The 13,631-nt window shown below is 42.4% G+C and overlaps 1 long non-coding RNA gene across 1 annotated transcript; it reads left to right on the top strand.

The window, feature by feature from the left end:
- Positions 1-166: 166 nt before the first annotated feature.
- LOC123497037 (uncharacterized) lies at positions 167-7,614 on the top strand. The gene is made up of 4 exons (XR_012202134.1): positions 167-216; positions 295-444; positions 6,587-6,719; positions 7,371-7,614. It is a non-coding gene; the product is annotated as an uncharacterized lncRNA (long non-coding RNA).
- The last annotated feature ends 6,017 nt before the right edge of the window (positions 7,615-13,631 follow it).

The raw sequence follows: 13,631 nt of genomic DNA, 5'->3' as shown, positions 1-13,631 counted from the left end.
GCCCTTATTTTATCTGGTAACCTCTAAAGGTTTTGACCATTATATTCAGTACCCGACTTCATGTCTTAATGATTAAGTTTTCCACATGTTTTCATCAATTTGTTTAACCAGCCAACCCAACTAGCTCCAACTATACATCATTCTTGGTTGATGCAACGACATTTGATGCTACAACTACTGTCACATCTGGTCTCATTAATGACATGGAGGTACAAGGTAATCGATTTGTGCGTACTCCATCATCAATTGCTGTCATTGTTATGTTTTATTGTCTAATGTCCTGATCGCCATCAGATGTGGTCTTGAATAACACCCAAGAAACAAAGCAAAAAACCGACGAAGAACTCAAGAGAGATCGTAGAAACGCCCTGCGGAGAGCTGCTTATAGGAGGAAAAAGGATAAGCTTATCCATGATGAAAACATACGTCCACTTTCGTTATCAGGTAAAACATGATCTATATTTTCACCATGACTTACATATCTTGTTTTGCTGCTAATAGCTAAATATTCTTATAGCCACCATCATGCTCGATGCGTACAGTTTAATGCTGCATATTAATGCACCATCATGGTTTTTTTTCCTATAGACGTCTTAAATAATATTGGTTCTAACTATGTTTTAAAATCATTACGAAACCAGCCAACCCTAATAGCTCCAGCTATATAGAATTCGAGGGTGACGCAGCAACATTTCCCCATTCAACATTAGACGCGTCTGTTGTCACTCATGACAATGATCTAGCTAGGAGGCAACGTGATAATGAGCGGAAAAGAAATTTAACAAACGCGCAAAGGGAGCAAATAAATGCATAGAGGCGTGCAGATTATCAGCGGAATAAGGACAAGGTATCTGTTGATGTCAGAGAAATAGTGAATGAAAAAGTACGAGAGAAGCGAATGCAACGTCGCAAAAGCATGTCAGTGATTGAGAAGGGGGAGTCAAGTGCTCAGAGGAAGGCCAATTATGCCAGAAGAAAAAACACCCCATGCAACGAATCCATCGCGCTCCCACGTCCAGACCTAGCAAACTCAACCTCTGAATGTCCCACTTTAATCTGCCGCGCATCATCCGTCTCTCGGGTCGCCGAAGATGATTCATCTGATGGCGACCCTCCGACGAACAAGACGAATTACATTGTTGGTATCGAAGGTATGAAATTGCTAATGTCACTTTCTTCTGCTCATTATGAGCAACCATCTTCTAACATGATGTTATCTACTGTGACATTCGCAACGACGAATGTCCAGAGGACATTGAATTTTTACAAAGCGGCATCGTGGGCGATGAGCCGACAGCAGCCGAATTGATGGATGAGGAGTACTACATGTTTCACAACGAAGGTATGGTCAGATATGAAGTAGGACGGCGTGCATCTATATTGTAGTTAAATTTTTTTTTGTATTTTTTTTAACGTTATGTTTCAACAAATGCTCGTAGGGTCCGATCATGACAACATGGATGATGACGAGGAAGGGAGCATGTCGTCTGCTATACCTAGCGAGGTTGATCCATTAGAATTTGTTTACACAAACATCCCCGACACCACTCACATCCTGAAGCTCGACGCAAACTGCAAACACTGCAAGGCCAAAAAGTTTGTCTCTGACCGACAGGTTCTGCTGTCGCAATGGCCAGATCGAACTTAAACAACCGGAGCCAATCCCAGAGCTGATGAGGCTATAGTCAAGCATGGATGCAGATTCTAGACATTTTCGGGAGAACATACGGTTCTTCAACGGGCATTTCGCGTTCACAACCCTTGGCGTCAGCCTTGATGAGAACTACACAAACATGAAGTCTGGGGTGTACACATTCCGTGCGCACGGCTCCATCTACCACAATGTGCATTCGTTCGGGCCTAGCTCCCTTCCAGAACATCTGCAGTTGTACTTCTATGATGACGACCCAACCATAACTCATCGTAAGGTGGCCACCAAGCAATTAGACCAGGATGTCGTGAAGAAGTTAGTAGACATACTCAAAGAAAACCTGTACTCCCAGCAATTTAGGAGTTTGGGTGCACACAAGGACAACCTCGATGATTATAGGATAGACCTAAACACCGATAAGAGGCTTGACCAAAGAAGATATAATAGACCGTTGTCATCTGAGGTCGCTGCAATTTGGGTTGAGGGCAACGACCTAGCAAAAAGGTTTGACCGGAGGATAACACTTTGTGGTAACAACAACGAAAGGCATAGTATACGTGTGACCTCCGGAGCATATGACCCGTTGTCTTATCCCCTATTCTATCCAAGGGGGGAGCTAGGTTGGCATCCAAAGCTACTTAAACGTAATGTAACGGAGGAGGTTGTACTGCATTCTCAACTGGTCCATGATGATGATGAGGATGCAGGTATGCCGTCTGCGTCCCATTTTGCTACAAATAATATCTTATTTCTCGAATATATCCTCATTTTGATGGTACTCAATCATGTGCAGAGGGCAACAGCAGGTTGTGCGTCTCTGTCAGAGACTACTACTGTTACATGCTGCAGACACGACCTGGAATCTTCAATCCCATACTCTGTGGAGCACGCCTCTTGCAGCAATGGGCGGTCGACATGTACGTCAAGATTGAAAGTTGTCGGTTGAGGTGGTACAGGAAAAACCAGACGCAGATTCGTGCCGACTTGTATAAAGGAGTTGTTGATGCAATCACATCGGGGGAGACGCGAGCAAGCGCTGTTGGGGTAAGAATAGTGCTCCCTGGAACATACCCTGGTGGCGACCGCGACATGAAGAAGAGGCATATGGATGCCATGGCAATTGTCCATACATACGGGAAGCCTGACATCTTCTTGACCATGACTTGCAATCCTAAATGGGAAGAGATAACGAATGAGTTGCTGCCTGGTCAGACGGCGCAAGACCGACCTGATATTGTGGCTCGCGTGTTCTACGGCAAGCTAGAGGCTATGAAGGACATGTTGTTCAAGAAGCATATCCTGGGTGTTGTTGTCGCATATGTATACGTAGTCGAGTTCCAAAAAAGGGGCCTCCCCCACGCACATTTTTTGTTGATCATGGACTCTAAATATAAGCTTATCGTCCCGGAGCAGTATGACCGACTCATTTCCGCAGAGCTCCCAGACAAGCATAAGTATCCGGAATTGTATGCTATGGTGGTAAAACATATGATGCACGGACCATGCGGTGCTCTCAACCCGAAGAATGTTTGCATGCAAGAAAACAGATGCAAGTGCAGATACCCACGGCCGTTCAATGAAAACACATCACAGGGGAAGGACTCGTACCCAATTTATCGGCGTAGAGACGATGGAAGGCGTGCTAAGGTCCGAGGGAAGATGTTGGACAACAGATGGGTTGTGCCTTATAACCCATACCTGCTGCGGATGTTCAATTGCCACATCAACGTTGAGGTCTGCTCCAGCATAAAGGCCATCAAATATCTTTACAAGTACATTTACAAGGGCCATGATAAGGCTTCTTTCAGCATCGACCATCCCGACGCCGATGGTAACATTGATGAGATCAAGAGATACGTTGATGCAAGGTGGATCACCCCTCCGGAGGCTATGTGGAGGATATTTGGCTTTCCACTTTGCGCCAATTACCCACCTGTCTTGCAGTTGCCTCTTCATCTCCCGAATATGCACAGGGTCGCATTCAATGCGCAGGCTGACTTGAAGAATGTTGTCGCCTCCGAAAATAATTCAAAATCCATGTTAACGGAGTATTTCAAGGCTAACCAGGAACACCCTCGGGCTAGGCATATATTGTACAAGGATTTTCCCGGAAGCTTCACGTGGCAGAAGAAAAAGAAGTTTTGGAAGCCGCGGGTCGAGCGTTTTCAAATAGGTCGCATCGTGTCTGCCAATCCTGCCGAGGGTGACCGATACTACCTGCGTGTGTTGCTAAACCATGTTACGGGCAAAACATCCTTCGACGACTTGCTCACCATGGACGGTGTTCTATGTGGGAGCTTTAGAGAAGCTGCTGAAAGGTTGGGACTCATCGAGGCAGACAACACGCTCGACAACTGTCTTACTGAGGCTGAGCAGTGGGCGATGCCATGTTCTCTTAGGAGGCTCTTCGCAACCATCTTGGTGCACTGCGAGCCAGGCGACGTGCGTGGTTTATGGGATAGGCACCTCGATCCTATGTCAGATGACTATCGTCGATCACGCACGTCCCCTATCGAGGTGGAGCAGATGGTGTTGCTTGACATTAGGGGTATGTTGCAGTCCATGGGTAAAGACATTGTTGATTTCGCTCTTCCAAGCATAGATGATGCGTTTGACCCAACCGAGGGTGAGGCAAGAGAGGTCATCGAGGAATCAACTGTTGAGTTTGACGTGGATGATACTAAATTGGCATCTTCCCTGAACTTGGAGCAGAGGGCCGCATACGACGAGATACTAGCGGCTGTTGAACGCGGTGATGGGGGTGTATTCTTTGTTGATGGCCCTGGAGGTACAGGGAAGACCTTTCTATACAAGGCGATGCTTGCCAAGGTGAGGAGCGATGGCAATATTGGTATCGCTACCGTGACGTCGGGCGTCGCCGCTTCTATCATGCCTGGCGGCAGGACTGCCCACTCGAGGTTCAAGATCCCATTGAGTTGCGATGATGGAGCGTCATGCAGCTTCACGAAGCAGAGTGGGACCGCCAAGCTGCTTAGGATGGCCTCATTGATAATATGGGACGAGGCCAGCATGACGAAACGACAAGCGGTCGAGGCATTGGACAATAGCATGCGCGACATCATGGGAATACGTGACCGACCCTTTGGAGGAAAGACTGTTGTTTTTGGCGGGGACTTTAGGCAGGTGCTTCCGGTCGTCAGAAGGGGGTCGCGGGGCCAGATAATTGATGCAACCCTACGAAGTTCTCATCTATGGAAGGGTATGCGGCAGCTTCGGCTCATCACCAACATGAGGGCTCATAATGACACGTGGTTTGCAAATTACTTGCTAAGGGTCGGCAATGGCACTGAGGAAGTCGACGATCAAGGCAACATACTACTCCCTGAAGACATTTGTCTGCCGTCTACAGGCGAGGTTGACGACCTGGAGAAGCTTATTCACCACGTGTTTCCGAGTCTAGATGACAACATGTCTGATTCAAATTACATGACATCTCGAGCAATCCTTTCCACGACAAACGACAATGTCGACAAGATAAACATCCGCATGATAGAGCGTTTTCAGGGAGATGAAGTAATATACCATAGCTTTGACAGTGCGGAGGACGACCCATATGGCTACTACGCTCAGGAGTTTCTGAATGGATTGACTCCTAACGGTCTTCCTCCGCATGCACTCAAGCTAAAGCTGAACTGCCCTGTCATACTTCTAAGGAACATTGATCCAGCAAATGGATTGTGTAACGGCACTAGGCTTGTTGTTAGAGGTTTTGAGAGGAACACCATTGATGCAGAAATCGTGATTGGACAACACGCTGGCAGGAGGGTCTTCCTTCCTCGAATACCTCTCTGCCCATCTGAAAACGACATGTTTCCGTTCAAGTTTAAGAGGAAGCAATTTCCTATAAGGCTTAGCTTTGCTATGACCATTAACAAGGCTCAAGGGCAGACAATCCCGATTGTTGGTGTCTACCTACCCAATCCCGTGTTCTCTCATGGTCAACTCTATGTTGCTTTGTCTCGAGCCACCGCAAAGAGAAACATAAAGATACTCATTCAGAAGGAGAAGCCGAAGGAGAAGTCCAACAAGCAAAAGGACAAACCAAAGAAGCGAAAAGACCGACCGTGTCATTACTAACCTCGATGAAGAACATCGTCTACAAGGAAGTCCTTACAGGCTGAAGTCCGGTCTTAATAGACCGGCAGGTTATGTAATGACACAACATTTACTCTTGTGATGGTCAAGATTTATTGTAATTCGTTTTTTTACATATATCTTTTTTATTTGGTATTTTGATAGTTGGAGGTATACTCCATTTAGTTGAGCTACTAAGTGCATTTCAATAATCAGCCGTCATGTTGGCACCATCATCGCTGTTATATCTTTTCTACTATCGCAATGTTTCTGGCAGTGTACATGTCACCCACCGTAGTATTTCATGTGTAATATGTGATTCAGATATAATGATTGGCCTGAAAAATACCTGGAACATGCAATGAAACTTTTGTGTTACGGCAAGTGATCATATCCATTGTTATTATTTTGATATTTTGATAATATTGTTGAATGTAAATTTATTGGCGTCCTTATTATCCCTGTATTATTCTGATAGGTCAGAAGTATAGGATTATGATTGGTCTGAATTATAAGACCAACACACGCAGAAGGGAAGTTTGTGTAGCTTTTCAAGATATATTTTGCATATGTACATCTAATAAATAATAAAATGGTAGCCTGCGTACTTGCAAATATGTTCAAATGCCCGTGCGACTCTGGAGAATGTGACAATGCACGTGTCTGATCGCTGAAGTGTGCAATCTTTGGAAAAAAGATTGATTACTTGTACTTTCACGCGTCTGAACTAATTATTTATCAGTTCAGTTCAAGTTTCATTTTTATTTTTTGCATTGGTTCATGTACCTTCATGAGTTCACTGCGGATCTGAAAGAGTTCTAACCTAAAAAATTGTACAAGGCTGCATTAATCTAGGACCTGGCGAGGATTGGTTCAGAGAGCAAGCATCGTTCTGCAGTATCTTAAGGACGCTGGTTGGGCTGAGGGTGGTCGACTTATAGGTTGCACCCAGCCAAGACGATTGGCTGTGCAGGTATCAACTGTTTAAATGTTCATCAAAATGTGTATCCTTCTCTAGATGCCATGTAATACTAGGTTTCTCTTTTTACCTTCTGATCAGAGCATGCACCAGATTATTCTTTTGGGTACGTCCCTAGCAACTAGCATGGCGAGTAAGGATCTTAGCTAATTATCTAGAGCAAGCTTCTGTATTACTTATGGAAATTCTGGTGCAACATGAATCAAACCTGGGCAACATGAATCTAAGAAATAAATTATTAGAGATAGATAACTCCTAAAAGATAAGCTTGGAGGACTTCCGCAGAGCTCCCAGCCATGAAGATTTATCGAGCTTCCCCTTTGTGACCTAGCCGTTTGTGACAGGGTTGCCATGTGGTAGTTGCCCAAAAGTGTGTCTGTAACAGGAGACTTCATCCTGCAAAATTATTCATGTGCTCCGGCAGTGATTTCTGACATCCTATACGGAGCAGTCAGCTGATAGAACCATATCTGTACTAATTAGAAGATGGTAGCTGAACATTTTGTTTACTGCATTGGTATTACTAATTTCCATATGTTTGAATTTTTTTACAAGGTAGGGGTTGCGTTCTATTTTACATTTGTTGTCAATGTATTTTTTATGTAATACTATGTCACTACTATATAACACTGATTTTTAGCGTAGATATCCATGAAGCCAGCCTCATGACACTTGACGAAACACGTGCGTACGTCAATGGTGTTGTTCAAGCTAGGAACAATGGAGGCTAGAAGTATCTGTGTACACAAGTGCACAATTTGTCTTAGATATAAAAATGTATGAACGCTTTGCATGCAACATTTTGTTGCCAATTGTCACATTATGAAGTGTTCGCTTATGTCTTGGAGGTTTAATAATATGTGATATTCAATAAAAAAAATCTATTTAACACTGTCGTCATATTTCGGAGCCATATACTGTGAAGTTCTGAACTATATATTTGACTAATATATATTTGATGACCAAACTGTCAATAATGGACTTCAAATGGTAACCTGTCTACTCTCATTTGAGCTACACGTATGAATCTCTTTCAGTGTAGGTTCAAATTTTTTAATATACAGTGCAGCGCAAAAAGGAAAATACGTTTACCTTGACAGATGCTATCGCATGCTATCATGCATTATGACATTCCAAAGATAATATAATTAATTTTGTACATGGAATCAAGGATTGCCGTATGCCCGTGCGTTGTGTTTCTTTCTACACACGGAAACAATAGTTCTTCAAGTGGCGCGGGCTTTTTGATCGTGGTGAGGAGGACAAAAACAGAAGAAGAAAAAACGTTGTGTTTCTTTATATTTCTCGGACGCCCGTGTTTGACGTATATTTGGGAAATAAATTAATTGTTTCTTTCTATATATCTGGAGGCAAAGTTTGGAAAGGAGACATAAATTAGGAAATATATAATCCGGCGTTGATGCATTTGCCGGGTGGAGCATGCAACCAAAATAATTTTATTCCATGTTTTCCTATAGTTTTTGTTATGGAATATTGTAACTACGGAAGGATATGGGCCACCTTCCGAGTACATGCCCACGATTCCTCCCGGCCAGGATATGTCAATTAGAACTATAATTATCCTTAAAGTCATTTCCTTCCAAAACGTTATAGTGTCCAATCTCCCGGTCCGGCCTACCATACGTTCAATGGGTTTCCCAGTGTGGCCATTAATATTCCCTTAATCGGATTTGTTTATAAGGAAAGTTAAATTATGCTTTTTCCGATCGGGAAAGGGAGACATATATAATAGATATATAATCCGGCGTATATTTATTTGCCCAGTGGAGTATGGAAGAAAAACATATGCTTGTCCTTTTATTAGCAAGGATTTGTAATGAAACATGCACGGATGGAATGATAAGGGGCACCTTCCAATCCATACAACATGCTAATGCGTCACCGACCTGGTGCCGGACGATTCCCCTCCGACACTCATATATATGGTCCGGCTGTGAGTCCACCGTTGTCCACTGCCCCCTCGCTCGCTCGTCCTGGTGCTAAGACGACTTTCTGCCCGTGCCAATGGCTGCAATGCCGATTTTTGATGGAGTGAACGATGCAGTCGAGTACATATACAACTACGTCATGCTTTCCTCAGTCGAGGAGCAGTTAGAGTTTGTTCTGGCAGCCCTAAACTCTATCTATAATTTATTTGCAATTGTTAGCTGCAGATCAGTACCATTATATTATGCATTATCGGCTTCTTATTTTAAACCCGAGTAAAAATCTGTTCTTTCACCTAATCCACGTCGATGAGTTGGTCACGTTCATAAGTTGTTGCATGCATGCACTGGTTAGGATCATGCGATCCTTTCTAAGTCCATAAGGTTCTTAAGATCTAACGTAGTGGTTGCAAAAATCTGGTCATGCGCTAATATTATCCTTTTACATTACGCCATGTTAGTACCATCCACAGCACGTTATTTTAAACTACAAATTTTCTATGAACTGTAGTATATTGCAACGGGTCCTGGTGCATGATACATGTACCATCTATAGATTTTATCATAACTGTAATAGGAACAAGTTGCAACCGAACATATCATAATAGATTTGGTTATCTTACGAAATAGTACTTATGTCCTCAAATGACACTACAACTCCAATTTTTAGGTACATACATTTCAGACCTTTCTAAAGTTTTGAAAAAATATACTATTGTTTGCCCACACATTGAAGTACAATATTTTTATGATACCCTGATTTTATCATGCCGGTTTGTTTGCAGCACAATATGGATAAGGAGCCCTCGTCCATTCGTGATCGAGTTAAGTCTACGGACTATCCAAGACACCATGCGAGGTGATACATGGGTCAATCCGAGCTGCTTCGATCTTGCAGTGCGTAAGCTTAGTAGCGACGCGATACAAAGGAACGCAGGAACAGACTTTGTTGGCTCCACGCATATGTTTGATTTGCAATTCCATGGCCTAGCACGGGTGCTGAGTCAGACTGGCTTATGCCAAGCTGAACGCACCAACTTGTTGATTAACAATGTCATTGTACGGCCTTTGCCGAAATACAACGTGCTCATGACCCCGTCCATTGTAAGGATTTTCCTTCTTAAAAGTTGGTGTGTATACTATCTGTTCACCATTAACTTTGTATACCTATTGCAGTACCTATTGCCGTTGTATTTGGTGGATTCCTCCTACGGCCTCCTTGCAGTTAATATTGAAAATAGGAGGACTCTCCTGATTGATCATTCTAACGAGTCATTCCTAGGCTCAGAGGACTTTCATGACAAGGAACTTAAGAAGGAAGCCCTGATAGTTCTGAAAGAATTTGGCAGTGTATTGCAACAGGAGAGGCCTGGTTTGAATCCCCAACTCGTGGATTGGCCACAAGATCATACCTATATTACAGCCCCGCGGTAATAGTTTTAATTGGTCATGCACAATACAGCCTCACTGGTATAGGTTCTAACATATGGAGTTTTTTTTGTCACAGCCTGGACTCTGGATTCAAACTCCTACAGGAGATGGCTCACCAAGATGATACTCTCGGGCATAACATTTCCAGGACTTCGGTAGGTGCATATATAACAAGTTTCTCTCTTCCATATCATTGTTGAATATAAATTTATGTTCTTCCACTCACATAGGTTTGTTGTGCAATTCATTCTTCAACAATTTATTCCCTACATATATATATATATATATATATAACAATTCATTTTTTTATGTTTTCTAGGATTCAATACAGCTCAGAAAGAACTTGCTGGTCCAGATGCTGACGATCAAAGGCAATGAAGCAGCTGGAAACATCCCAGCTGAAATTACAGCGGCCTTGAGGTTTTTGGACGAATGACTATGGACTGATGCATATTGAAATGTCGCAGATATAATAAGCCAATAGAGCTTTGTTAGGGATCAAATATCAGATTTATCCTTTTGGCAATATGAATAATGTATTGGATTATATATATGTAGGGAATAAATGCTTCGATGGCACCCTCTAGCTTCGTATTCGCTTCAACGTTGTCTGCTTGTTTTGGTTCTATCTATATAATTTGGCTTGTATGTATATTTTGTACTATAATACCTGTGCGGTCAGGAGCAGGTTTGTTGCTCCCGGTGAACCGGAGGCATTTTGAAGGTAATAATCTTTTTGAATGCCCGTGCTGATCAGATGATCAGATGACATTTTCTGAAATATTTTTAAAGTTTAAAGAGTGATTGATGGTGGCATCCACTAGCTATGTTGGTTGTATATCTATCTTTCCTTCTATCTAAATTTTATGGTTGTAGACCAGACAGTTTGGACCAGGTTTGCTCCAGGTGAACCTAAGTACTTTTGTGTTGGACCATGGCAGGTTCACAACGTACTCAAAGTCCGGTAAGTGATGTTTTCAGACATTCCGTGCCTCGCATCATATACTACCTCGTATAGTATAACTCCATCCTATACGAGGTTTTCTTCATCGGAAATAATCAGCTAGAGAATAGTCAACAAACATATGACGGTCATACAGGCACCATATACTACCTCGTATAGTATAACTCCATCCATACACGCACTATTATACTATACGAGGTTTTCTTCGTCCGAAATAATCACATTCCAGCTAGAGAATAGTCAATAAACATATGACGGTCATACGGCACGTACCTTGCATATATTCTTAAATTTTGAAGTTGTCCTTGATCTTGCTCTCTCGCCGTTGCCTTTAATTCCAGCTAGCGAATAAACGCTGATTATCTTTTATGTGCTCCTGAATAGAGTAACAAAAATGAGAGAGGAATAGTTTTTCTTATTGATCAGTACCTACAGTAAAAAAGTAAAACCACGGTAACAGTAGATATGTTAGTGTGCAGGCTGTGAATTTTAATGAGTTGCATACAAATCAATGATAACTTCATAATTTAATGAGTTACATACACCGCGGGTGCCTTGGTGTAAAATACGTCCTCAAACCCGTTGCAAGTTGTGAGCAAGTTAGCTAAATTCCTCAGCGTGCCACTGACTGAAGAGGAGGATAGAGCTCTGGTGTTGCTAAAGAGGTGGTGAGACTCTCCAGTTTTGAGACACTTACCAGCCTATAAGTTAACCAGGTTGGGGCCGTTAGCCACGGAAACAAAGTTTAATTTGGTAATTCCTGGTTTATAGGAAATCAGGAGTAGGGGACTGGGTGAACCACATGAGCCGCGAGATGGGCGAGAAGTTAGACTGCATCAGCCAACAGAAGCTTCAGTGGTTTGGGCTTGTGCTTCAAGTCAATTTTGTTATCTGTTCTGCTATCAATATCCATAAGCACATTACAGAATGTTCCCTACTTATATCTTACTCAGTCTACTGTATAATGTTGTCAAAAATCTGATCCCAGTGTTGTGCAACAAGATTACGAGTGTGTGCATTTTATCTGATACCTGTGTCAACTGTACACCATAAGCAAGCTGGCATTTGAAAACTACGGTCTTTTGTAAAGAAAACAAATTAAGTAACCATTTGATCTCAACACATTTTGCCCGTACACTTTTGCAGGATCTTCAGCAAGTAGGGGTGATGAAAATTAGATAAAAAATGTTTTGTTTAGGTTTGGCCCCCTCAGACTTGTCCATCAACATTCTAAAACCATCAACCTTGGGGGTCTTATCTGAGGTTAAGTGGTTTCAAAGATGACAGTGGCCTTGTATTTGACTCAGGCCGGGCTAAGTGGTTTCAAAGGGAACCTGGTGGGCTGGTTGCTGTTGTACTCACAATATCACAGACCCCCACACATATATAATCCCAGGCTTGCATATCCGGTGCAGTGATTGTTCGACATAAACTTGCGAGTACAGGAACCTACTACTACTAAGCTACTATACTAATCAAGTCACATTTTGTTCAATTTGCTACCATGTAGTTGTGTAGAGGATGTACCTGGCTGGGCAAAGTCGCTCGAGTCTGCTCTGTCTCACCATCAAAAATCACCATCGTGGCCGTGTCTTGGCCGTCGGGGATACGTCTTCGCCCTGGCCCTTCCTGTGAGGCCGGGTCACGGCTCCTCGATACATCAGCGAGGAGGATATCAGGTCATGGAAGCAAAAAGGAAGAATTTTCTTCATGTTGCTACCATGTAGAGGATGTACCTAGCTGGGCAAATTCGCAGGAGTATGATCTGTCACAGATGGGCTGCAGCAGTTCCACGCCCCTTGTGACCTACGGCCGCTCGTACTCAGTCGATGTCGACCTTGCAAAAGATCGATGATGCATTAGGTGCATTTGTGTTTTGATTGTGCAAACAACAAAATCCGAAGGCTGTTAATTGCCATCTTTCATAAACAAAACATTTAAGATTGTTTGTTTGTTAATTTAACTTGATTTATAGTACATGTTGAACTAATTAAATACACATAAAATATATAGAAAGTTCATGTTTACCTCTTCAAATTGGACAATATTAAAAAAAGAATAAATATTTAAATAGACAAATAAGATATTTCGTTTTTATATGGGAAAATTTTAGAAGAACAAACAAGTAACTTAGTGGCATGCAATCAATGATAAGTTGTTTATTTAATTAATACAACAATTTAATTATTTAGTAAGTTCTGATTTCTGACATATTTTCTAATTTATTAAGAGGTGTGCGTTTCATGAAAAAAGGAAAGATATCTGCACCATACATAAGTACATATCTGAAAAAGGAAAGATATATGCACCATACATAAGAATATATCTGAAAAAAGGAAAGATATCTGCTACCCAGCCTTCCCCTGCATGGCCTACCTATATATGTTAACCTCATGTGCCATCCCTCATCCCCCTCCTTACTCTCCCTTCCCCCATCACAGATATCAAAGGATCAAAATACCCAGACTTGGAGGAAAAATTCCCGAGGAGTACCTTCTGTAAGCAAGGGGCATCAAGAAGGCGAGTTCCTCTAGGTATGCAAATTTCTAGATCTTCCTCTTCTGT

The sequence above is a fragment of the Aegilops tauschii genome, chromosome 2 (genome assembly GCF_002575655.3).
Source record: "Aegilops tauschii subsp. strangulata cultivar AL8/78 chromosome 2, Aet v6.0, whole genome shotgun sequence".
NCBI lineage: Eukaryota > Viridiplantae > Streptophyta > Magnoliopsida > Poales > Poaceae > Aegilops > Aegilops tauschii.
This window is presented reverse-complemented; position numbering and strand designations above follow the sequence as displayed.